The sequence below is a fragment of the Panthera tigris genome, chromosome B2, assembly GCF_018350195.1.
Source record: "Panthera tigris isolate Pti1 chromosome B2, P.tigris_Pti1_mat1.1, whole genome shotgun sequence".
In the NCBI taxonomy this organism is placed as follows: Eukaryota; Metazoa; Chordata; class Mammalia; order Carnivora; family Felidae; genus Panthera; species Panthera tigris.
In genome coordinates, this window is record NC_056664.1 from 147,751,887 (window position 1) to 147,763,397 (window position 11,511).

The window sequence follows — 11,511 nt, forward strand, 5'->3', positions numbered from 1 at the left end:
AGAAGGCCGTGGACAGAATCTGAGGCTGAGGATGCAGGGATGGAGATGTCTGCTTCCAAGGGGAGCAGAGAGGCAGGGCAGCTACTGGAGAGGATTGCGGGATTTCGGAGGGTTGTTTTGTTAAAGAAAAACACAAGAGCAATGCTTCATGTGGAGGCAAATGATCAAGTACAGAAGACAATTGGTGGCACAGGGGAAAGTAACTGTGAGACAAAACCCTTGACTCAAGAGAGGGGACAGGCTCCTGAACCCCAGTGGAGGGGCAGGGGGATCTCATCTGTCGTAACAGAAGAGGACGGAGGGCCCCCTCTGGGTATGGATTGTGCAAGTTGGCAAAAAGACCAGGAAGTCTCTGTGATGAATTCTGTTCTATTGCTGCAGTAATCAACAAGGGGAGGTCATTGGCCAAGAGTAAGGAAAACTTCCAGAATTAACTGGTAATTGAAACAAACACCTAATTCTTTAGACTACAACATATAACGATTTACTTTTTCAAAATAAAATCGCACTCAGAATTTTCCCCATTTACAGTAGGATTTTAGCCCCCGATTCCCGGAGAATCTCTTTAGGGCACCTCTCCCAGGTTTCAAGTTTCCTTGGATGGCAAGGGCCTCCCGGGTGGGAATTAGGGTTCCGGGCAAAGCCGCCACTCTATCTCCATAAAAAGCCTTGTCCTGACAGTTCCGTGGAACGTTGACACGACGGAACACACACTCTCAGAGTTGGCTCAGTCCAACCTGGACGCCGCGGAAGGAGCCGCATCCGTTCAGGGGAACCTGAATGTCGCCGCCGGTTCCGAAAGCCTGGTTTTTGCAGGACACGCAGTCCCTGGGCCCTCCGGTAAGGGCAGTGCCAGAGAGAGAAAGGAAGGGCGTGGGGAAGATGCCTTTCAGTGATTCCAGAGTTTGAATTATCCTGCCAGTAGGTCTTGAGTTGACGGTGGGCGAGAGCCGGGTGGGAAATTTTCCAAAGCTACGTCAGTTGCTGCCCATGAGACATGGACACCACAGCTTCAGGCAAATGGGAAACGAGATAGAAAATGGGTCCCTGGCTGTGTGTATTATGGCTTCAGGATAAAAGTCAACCGAAGCAACGGCCTGATGCTTTACAGAGGTCTGGGAGCCACATTCAAAAGACGTTTCTAACCGGTCACCTCCTTGCTCCCGGGGGGAAACTGGTACAGGCTGGCCCACGAGGCCACAGACTGTTTTCCTGGGCTCACACAAGGCTCGGAAGGTGCAGGCGTCAGCCCCGGGAGCTGTGTGGCTCCCCTGCTAATGCGAAGACCTCGCCTGGGACAGACGGCAAAGCCCAAGACCGCCCACCGGCCTGGCCAGTAAGCCACCCAGGGTTAATGGGAAGGGGCCAAGCGGGAACCTGGAGCTGCCCACCCCCCACCACCATGGCATCTCTGAGAGGGACGTCCCGATGCTCTCGAAAGTGCTAGTGGGCAGAGGCCCTTCTCCTCAGGGGTGTCCCCTCCCTCTGCCCCCTACTCTGTGTGCCCCCCACCCCCGGCCAGCTCCGGAGTTCTGCCCTGCCCTGCCCCAAGGGAACAATCCAGAAGGGATGGCTTCTCCAGATCTCCTCTCAGCCCCGGGGTTTGTCCCAAGGGTCCCCCCACTGTGACTGCTCTTGGCATCCTTCCGGCTCATGCCTGGGGACCCCACGTGGGAAGGATGCAGGATGAAGAGTCAGGACCGCTAAATCTGCACATTCTAGCAACTGTGGTCACCTGGGGCGGATTCGAATATGGGGTTCTAGACACAGAGGAGGGGGACGGAGACCTTGCCGTGATTATCGTCTCCCCGTCGATCATAGTAACCCAGCTGAGTGGGCGGAGCCCGGAGCCAGACGGCCCGCCCTTCCCGGCAGCGCCTTGCACACGCGCAGTCTGAACTTGGCCGGGTAGTTCAACGTTTGGGGTCTCCCTTCCGGCAAAGCGGGCCTGAGACCCCCAGGGCTGTCTTCACAGCTGGCTGTGAGGGGCAGAGGCCTTCCTGCGGTGCCTGGTGCACGAGAAGCGCCCAGAAAGTAGGCGGTTAGCAGCACAATAACGGTGAAGAGAACTATGGCTCTGCCCCTGCCTCTCCGGAATAACGGCTTCAATCCAACCTGTCTGGTCCAGCTGCAAGACCCCAGGAGGCCCCTCGTGCCTGCGCTGCGTGACCTCGGGCCTGTCATTACGGCTTCCCCGGTGATCCCTCCTCTGGTCATCTTGCCTCCTCCGTGTCACCTGCCTCCTCCGTGTCTCCTCCGTGTCACCTGCCTCCTTGTCACCTGTCTCCTCCGTGTCTCCTCCGTGTCACCTGCCTCCTCCATGTCACCTGCCTCCTCCGTGTCTCCTCCGTGTCACCTGCCTCCTCCGTGTCTCCTCCGTGTCACCTGCCTCCTCCGTGTCTCCTCCGTGTCACCTGCCTCCTCCGTGTCTCCTCCGTGTCACCTGCCTCCTCCGTGTCACCTGCCTCCCCCGTGTCTCCTCCGTGTCACCTGCCTCCTCCGTGTCTCCTCCGTGTCACCTGCCTCCCCCGTGTCTCCTCCGTGTCACCTGCCTCCTCCGTGTCTCCTCCGTGTCACCTGCCTCCTCTGTGTCTCCTCCATGTCACCTGCCTCCTCTGTGTCTCCTCCGTGTCACCGCCTCCTGGCCACATCCCCACTCACTCTCCACACCACCCACCGTCTGCTCCTGGTTGGTTGCCCCAGACATGTCGGGGCTTCACTCCAGTCCCTGCAGTCCAGCCTGCTGTGGTCACCACCACCATTGCCTGCACCACCTTTCACTCGCCCCCGTGTCACCTCTGCCCTACTCCCTGCTTCTCCCTTGGCCCTGCCTCGAGGCCATCCTGTGACCCTCCTTCTCCACCACACTGTCCCCACGGCTCCCCCGCTGGCCTTTTGGCTTCCTGTGCCCTCCACGCTCTTCCCTCCCACCCCTCCTTTGCAAGGCTGCACGCCGGAGATGGGCAATGGCACCCGGTGGCCAGCAGCAGTGAGCGGGGCTCAGCACGTTGCCTGCATGCCCGGTCAGGGTCGCGTACCCCCCTGCTACGTCTCCTCCATGCGCTCCCCCTTTTCCCAATCTCCTTCCTGCTGCCCCCCCCACCAGACCTTCAAACGGGGGGGGGGCGCCTCCCAGCCTCTTTCCTTTCCTGTCTACACCCCCTCCCCATCCCATGACATCAAACAACAACAGTACAGGTGACCCTACGTCATATTTCAGGCCGAGCCGCAGACACAGACATCCCCCTGCAGGCCCTGCTGTGTTCACCTGCTCCCCAAAATCCCTTCTCCAGGCTTCCTGTCCCCGGGAACCCTTTCTCCTCGCTGCTCAGGACTTTGATCTTGGAGTCCTCTGACGCATGCCTCTCTCACACCCCTTGCGGCCCCCAGCACATCCTGCTGCCTTTAGCTTTTCGTAGACCCAGCATCCAACCCCTTCTCCTGCATCTACAGTGCTCTGATGGAAGCCCCACCCCTCACACGGATGGCCCCAAGAGGTCCCCTGCTTTGGGCCCTTGTCACTCTGCTGTCCCGTGGCACAGCAAGCAGGGTGAAAACGCATTCAGCTCAAACCCTGACTGGCTTCCCACTTTGCTCTGTATCAAGCCCAGGGTCTTAGGACGGCCCCGGAGGCCCCCAGGCTCCTGTGCAACGACACTGCCTTCACTCACCTCTCCTTCTCCCTGCCATGTTCCTCAAAGGGGTGTCACAGGGCTTGCTCCTGCGTGGCCCGACTCTGGACTCTTGTCCCCACTCCCTTTCCTTCCGCACCTCCTTTCCCTGCCTTATTTTTTCTTAGCACTTCCCACTGCTTTAAAAATGTAGTTTTCTTGCTTATTTTCTCTTTTCTCCACTATAGTTCAAGCCCCGGGCAGGGGTTTTACTCTAGTGTTTTCTTCGCTCTGTCCTCAATGTCTTCAGGGGAGTCTGGCATGAATTAGATGCTTAACCAAGACATGCCGAGTGAATGATGAGATGTGATAAGACAGAACCATCCTCTCTTGGACTGGGGGGCGTGGAGACACAGCCAGTGTGGCGGCAGGGGAGGCTCTGGAAAGTGCTGAAGCCTCAGTGCGCAAGACGCTGGCGACAAGGCTGGTGAGCTGGCCAAGCTGGCCGGAGGCGCAGGAAGCCGGAACCTGGGCGCGCTGAGCTGCAGGGCAAGTTTACATTCAGATCTCCCCGACGAACAGATGGAAATGTTTTGATTGCTCATCAGAGAGTCAAACTGCGTCTAAACAAAGTGCTGACAAATTTGCTAAGTACAGTGCTTTCTGTTCAGAAGAGTCACAAGGCATCTGACACACACAGTGTGCACCAGCTTAGACGCAATACTGCCACTGTAAAAACTATATTTGAAAGTTTCTTTTAATAACATCTTGAGGGTGGGTTGTGTTTTTTTGTTTTTTTTTTTTTCTGGAAGTCTAATTTGGTTCTGCAAAGGGGATGAAGCTTTGGTTCCTAGCACAATGAATTTGCTTCCTCAATTTCTTTGTTCCCTTATACTAGAGGATCCTATAACGGTACTGGAGCTAAAGACTGTAAAAAAAAAAAAATCTTTTCTAAATGATGTGAATAAAATCTAACAGAAATTAGTTTAAAGCCACAAAGAGTGCAGGTTTTGGAATCAGAGCTGGATTTGAATTGCTGATCAGTCACCGTCGCTATTCTGAGCCTTGGTTTCACCATCTGAAAAATGGGAACCTTGTAGGGCTTTGGATTAGAATGGCTGTAATTATAGTAGCTATAAGGGCACTCAGCTCATGGTTCAAGCTCCGAAGTGACTAACAGTCTGTGTCTTTTCAGTTAAAAAAAAAACAACAGCCAAACGGACCAATCGTGACATTATGAAAACATTGTGTAGAATCACGGTGCTTTTACAGCTCAATCTTACAACTTCTAACAACCCATTATGTTATGTATGGCATCTACATAAGCCATCAACAAACCTTCCCCAAAACTGTGCTTTTGGTGAAAAACCCATCAGTGTTTTTGGTGAAAACACATCTACCTCTTGATGGAGAACAAAAAGTATATCTGCCCTGTTCCCTGAACACTTTCAGGAGAGCACAGCTCCCAACATGACATCCGAAGACCCGGTCACACAACTCTATCCGTTTCTTAGCACTCCATACTGAATTTTTTTTTTTTTCCTAAAAAGAACTTTAAAACCAAAGAATTCCCCGAAATAAATGATCTTGCTCTATAGACAGGGACTCGATGGCCATCTCCCATCTGGTCGTAGAGACAAGATGTGCCATGGTCGCCAGGCTTCCAATCCCTTACTGTCAGTGACACTATGGCCGGGTAAAAACCAGACAAATGAACCTTGGAAAAGCGAGACGCAAGCCACTAGCATCCTTTCGAATGAGGCCTTTTCACCTTCAGTCCCCTGACATGTGTGTTTCTGTATCACGGTCGTTCCCCATGTGTGGCTCACCCCCTGGGTGCAGAACACGGTCACTGGGTCCGGGACACTCGTCTCACCCTCCACATCTACACAACCCAGAAGGGACAACATACCCGGAGAACGTGTAACACCAGACCACCAGACGGGCATGGTGACTGTGTTGTGAGTGGGATAAGGCCGGTGCTTGGAGAGCCCGGGAGAGGAGAGCTCATTCTCAAGGGGCCGTGACAGGGGCCTTCGAGGGACAAGGCGGTGCATGTTTTCTCTCTGGGGGGAGGGGCACGTCCTTATACTTGCAAATGGTTCACCACCGCATCTTCCGGTGGGTGCGAAGATTCTAGATACACGCTTACAGTCGATCCTCATTAGTCACGGATTCCATACTCGGGAATTTGCCTACTTGCTAAAATTTATTTGTAAACCTCGAATCAGCACTTCAAGTGTTTCCGCTCGTTTCCCAACACGTGCAGAGAAACGAAAACTTTGAGCTTCTTTATGTACGTGTCCCCAAGGAGGCCGAACGGGGCAACGCTTTGCCTTCTTGTTTGAGCTCTCATACCGTAAACAAGTGTCCTTATGTGGTCTACTTAATGCCACATTCTGTACATTTTTAGGCTGTATGGGTGGGGTGTGCTGGAGCGCTCGCCGTCTAGCGCCTTATAGAGAAAATACATGTGTTAGATAAGCTTTGTTCAGGCATGAGCTAACTTGCCGTTGGCCATGAGTTCAATGTTACTGAATCAACACTATGTAGTAAGTAAGGTGTTTTGGTGGCACCTGGGGGGCTCAGTTGGTTAAGCGTCTGACTTCAGCTCAGGCCATGATCTTGCAGTTCGTGGGTTCGAGCCCCGCGTCAGGCTCTGTGCTGACAGCTCGGAGTCTGGAGCCCGCTTCGGATTCTGTGTCTCCCCCTCTCTCTGCCGCTCCCCCGCTCACGCTCTATCTCTGTCTCTCTCAAAAATAAAATAAACAGTAAAATGTTTTTAAAAAGTAAGGTGTTTTTAATCAGAAACACACATAAAATAAGGTTTTACACTTATCAGTGGACAAAACTGTGAAGACAGGTTCGTGGGAAACTAACCCTGCATTTCTGCTAGGAGCCATGGCCCAGCGTTTGCCAGTTTGGTGTTTGTGTGACTTCATGTGTGTTTACAAATGTATGTATTGACATTCACACACATATATGTGCGACTATGTCAGCATGCGGGGGGGATATGACATAGGGCTGAGGTCATGGTTTCATGAGACAACGCTGTCCTGATTCAATATCACTTATAGTGTGAAACCAACATTCTCAGGAGATGGAAAATGTGAGGGCAGAGAAACACATTAAGAGTCTGTGCGTAAAACACTCGTCCGTGGCCAAAGTTCAACACAGGACTCCAACGAGATGTGACATGTGAGATGTCTGTGCTCTTCACCTTGCGAGGAGATTTTATATCTTTCTTATAACAACTCTGACTTCACTAGGCCCATGAGAGTCTCGCACACGAGGGCTTCCTTCAGTGCAGCTAGATGGTAATACTTCTCCAAGAAATGTCAATATTCTAAATGTTTTCAGTTTCACAAATGTGTCTCCAAGTAGTTTGTATTAGTAAACTTTAAGTGCTAACTTTTTAAACAAACCCACCCTCTGTGCACACGCCCCTATTGGCTTGCTGTACAGAAAAAGGAGGCTTTTCCAACTGTCAACATTTTGAAGCACAGTTATCAGACAGATCTGAGGTTCCCATAGCAACATGTTCCATCGCCTAGGTGATAGCGATCTTACGACGTCATCAGTGAGCTACACTAACTCGGAAAACAAGCGGACGTTTCCTCCTGGGTGTCCCCACATCTCCATCTGCCTCCGAGGCTTAGAGGGCAGACGTCCTGGGCCCAGTGTCACGGAGAGTCTTCAGGCCATTTCATAAACTGAATTCCAGGATTTCGCTGCTACGGCATCTTTCATTCTCAAGGGGTTCGCAGCACTCACCGAGTTGCCCCTGCAGATTTCTCCCGGCTGCAGAACACAGGTCAAAACGGAGACACGGCAGCTCGGGGGGAAATGGGCAACAGCTGTGCACAGGCGTAGAGGGAGGGGGCAAAATGGAAAGTGTCCGGTGATTTCGCCAACGCGGGCGGCAGGAGCCACTCTGGAAAAAGGCGAGGAGAAGCAGGAGCCACATGACACGCTCTCCCCCTCAAGCCACGGGACAGCCCACATGTAGAAAGGCACACCCACCTCTGTTCCATTCTGTCACTATCTCCAGCGTGCGAGCGCGTGGGGGAAGGTATCAGAGACGGGACAAAGGGGCAGAAGCGAGTTATGTGAGTGTCGCTGTCTTAAGTACATCGAAGACCTAAAGTCTGGCCTTGGGAAGGGGGTTCCGTGCTGCTCTCTGCCGTATCGCAGTGATGGTTTGTTTGAAGGCAGATGTGGTTCAGGATGTGTCGAGCGCAAAAGCGAAATGAGAGAACAGAACGTCGCTCAACTGGTCTCCAGGCACAGAAGCATTCTCCTAATGCCTATTTTGCTTCCAAAATAATCAAATATCATTTAGGCGCTTGGTAATTAACCCAAAGGGGGCTTTTAACAAACAGCATGGAGTTCTAACTTGAAAAACGCACAATTACAGAGTGTGTCCAAAACCAATTTCCTTTTGCAACAGGAAAATATGTCATCTAACTGCCTGTTAGAAGTGCTTGTATTCAGCTAGAAGCTCGGATGGAAGCCTGGCCAATCGGTGCCCAAATACAGGTACGTGCTGAGGCTGCCCTCAGCCTCAAAGAGGACAAAACAGGGCCTCTTCTCCCACACTGTAATAATTTTTTAAAAAATTAACCAGCAGCTTTAAAAATTATATAATAATAAAATGAGAAATAATTTGAGAATAAGACAAGAAAATACAATGAAATCCCAAAATTTGATTCAGACCACACATTCCATGAGAAGGCTAGAATGCATAGTGAGAAATCCCAGAGGGTTGGGGCGCCTGAGTGGCTCAGTGCGTTAAGCGTCTGACTTCGGCTCAGGTCATGATCTCACGGTTCGTGGGTTTGACCTCCGTGTCGGGCTCTGTGCTGACAGCCAGGGAGCCTGGAGCCTGCTTCGGATGCTGTGTCTCCCTCTCTCTCTGCCCCTCCCCCATGCATGCTCTGTCTCTGTCTCTCTGTCTCTCAAAAATGGATAAACGTTAAAAAACTGTTTTTAATAAAAAATAAAAAAAAGAGATCCCAGAGGGCTGAGGTCAGAGGGGGGCCTTTCCACACCTGCCATCACCTGTCACGGGTCAGCCCACGTTTTCTCTACACCGGAGAAGCAGCCGCACAACAGGACGGGAAGAACCGCCTAGTTCAGAGCCCTCCTTTCTCTTCCCAGCTTTCTGATTCGGGTGACCTGGCCCTACAAGCTGCTGCACATAAACACCCGCTGTGGCATTGGAACCGTGGTCTGATGAGCTCTCCCCTTTGCCTTCCTAAAAGCTAAGATGACCGCTACCAGCTAGATCATGGCCATGTGCATACTTCAAAGCTTCTTCCGCCTCCCCGTTCCTTTCAACGCACCCCTCGGTGTGCTCAAACACGGGGGTGCAAAGACGGGTGCATCATTGCCATTTTGATGATCACTCTTTTTAAATCCTATTTTTGGTCGGCCTTCTGAAACAAATGAAAGCCTGAGATAACCCTGGCATTAAAATACATGAATCCACCAGAGAAAGGTATTTTGATACGAAGGTAATCCTAAAAATGCTTAATCCGGCCCTATTGTTAGGTCCACACGTCGGTCTTTAAATTAAGATGCAAACAGCAACAATCCATGAGTGATGACTTTTGCATGAGGTGGCTATGCTGACATTGCCATGGAAATATTAATTTCAGAATGTATAATGATTCCGCTTTAAATATGCTAAGCAAAACTGTCGTCAGCCATTGTCGGACCTAATGCCAGTTCTGAATTTGCGGTCCGATGACGCAAACATGTTTCTGCGAGATCGGCCCGTATCAAAAAGGTAAGACGTCTGTCAGCGTCATGATACTCGTGACCTAATTCCAAGTTTGATTTCCACGTGTTCTGTTCTGCCCAAACTGGGTCAGTGAGTACTCAGATTCAAACCAGGAACGTAAGGTCGAGCCTTATTGCCGGCTACAGCTGACATGACCACAGCAGCCCAAGCTAATGACAAAGGAGAAAAGAAAACACGCCTTTCCTTCCACCACCTGTCTGTCCCCCTCATGCCAGATTCACAGGCATATACCGAACTTTCAGGTACAGCAAGTGTCCTGTTGCAAGGCTCTGAGTTAAGAGACGGTAAAAACAAATAAAACAAAAAACTGACTTCTTTTGGTCTTCAGCAATTACCAACATTTCTGCCTGTTTTGTAGCTGTCAAACAACTGGAATTTTCACTCGCTCTGTGGGATGTGGACCAACCATGCTGTCATTATAGTACATTAAAACACGAATGTCCTGTTGTTGTTTTTTTAATTTTTTTTTTTTTTTTTTGAGACAGAGAGAGACAGAGCATGAGCAGGGGAGAGGCAGAGAGAGAGGGAGACAGAATCTGAAGCAGGCTCCAGGCTCTGAGCTGTCAGCACAGAGCCCGACGTGGGGTTAGAACCCACAAACCATGGCGGGGGAGATTGTGACCTGAGCCAAAGTTGGACACTTAACCAACTGAGCCACCCAGGCGCCCCACGAATGTCCTCTGTTAAACGACACTGCCCAGTTCTGTCTCTACCACATGGGGGATCTTCAATCAGTCACCTCTGTTGTTCAAGTTATGTGTTGGTGGGATATTCTCAGTTACAGGCAACAGAAGATCTGGTGAAAAAGAGTTCAAAAAGCTGGGATTTGGTATTTCACATAAGAAGCCTGGGGCTGGGTGGTTCCAAGGTCGGTAACTCAACAGCTCACAGCTCAATCAGGGCCCCTGGTTGGCTTTGCTGAAATGCCTTTGGATTTCCTTCATGGTTTCAAGACAGTGACACTAAGTCCCAGCACTGCGCTCAGCCCAGGAAGGAAAAGGGTCATGCTCGCACCCCAAATATGCATTTTTTCCCAGCAGCTGTCTCCTGACTCAGAGCCTGGGGCTGGGGTGCAGGGCACATGCTGGGCTATCGCTAACCCACCACGGGCTTAGATCCGTCCCAGGATACATGGAGGTGAAGACAAGGGCACAGCTGGGATCCTGCCAGCGACACAGAAGCACAGAGAAAGACTGGCTGTGAACGTGCCCGCTAATCCCGCACAAAGGAGATGGTGAGTGTCCCAAGTCAGGTCAGGCAGATCGAGAATAAGGGCTTGGCCTCCACAAGAGTACATCTATGAGCCATACAAAGGGCAGATCAACTAAAGAAAAGAAACAGAGAAGAGCCAGAAAGATGTTCTTTCGGCGGGGCACGTAGGGAGCTGGAGCAGGGCGAGTGCAGGTGCAGCCAGTGCCCCCAGCAAGCCTCCCTCCCTCCCAGGCCTTGCTGCCATCAGACCCCCCCAAACCACCTTCAGAACCCCCCACACCACCATCAGACCCACACACACCGCCATCAGACCCCTCACACCGCCATCAGACCCCCCACACACTGCCATCAGACCCCCCATACTGCCATCACACCCCCCCACACCGCCATCAGACCCACACACCGCCATCAGACCCCCACATACCACCATCAGACCCCCCCACACCGCCATCAGACCCCCACACACTGACATCAGACCCCCCACACCGCCATCACACCCCCGCACACTGCCATCAGATCCCCTACACCACCATTAGACCCTCACACACCGTCATCAGACCCCCCACACCATTAGATTCCCCCACACTACCATCAGATCCCCACACACTGCCATCAGACCCCCCACACTGCCATCAGATCCCCTACACCACCATTAGACCCTCACACACCGTCATCAGACCCCCACACCATTAGATCCCCCCACACTGCCATCAGACCCCCCACACTGCCATCAGATCCCCTACACCACCATTAGACCCTCACATACCGTCATCAGACCCCCACACCATTAGATCCCCCCACACTGCCATCAGACCCCCCATACTGCCATCAGACCCCACACACTGCCATCAGACCCCACACACTGCCATCAGACCCCACACA

The 11,511-nt window shown here is 52.0% G+C and overlaps 1 long non-coding RNA gene across 1 annotated transcript; it reads left to right on the plus strand.

The window, feature by feature from the left end:
* Window positions 1–7,246: 7,246 nt before the first annotated feature.
* On the plus strand, window positions 7,247–8,833 carry LOC122238815. The gene is made up of 3 exons (XR_006218006.1): window positions 7,247–7,425; window positions 8,062–8,150; window positions 8,772–8,833. It is a non-coding gene; the product is annotated as an uncharacterized LOC122238815 (long non-coding RNA).
* The last annotated feature ends 2,678 nt before the right edge of the window (window positions 8,834–11,511 follow it).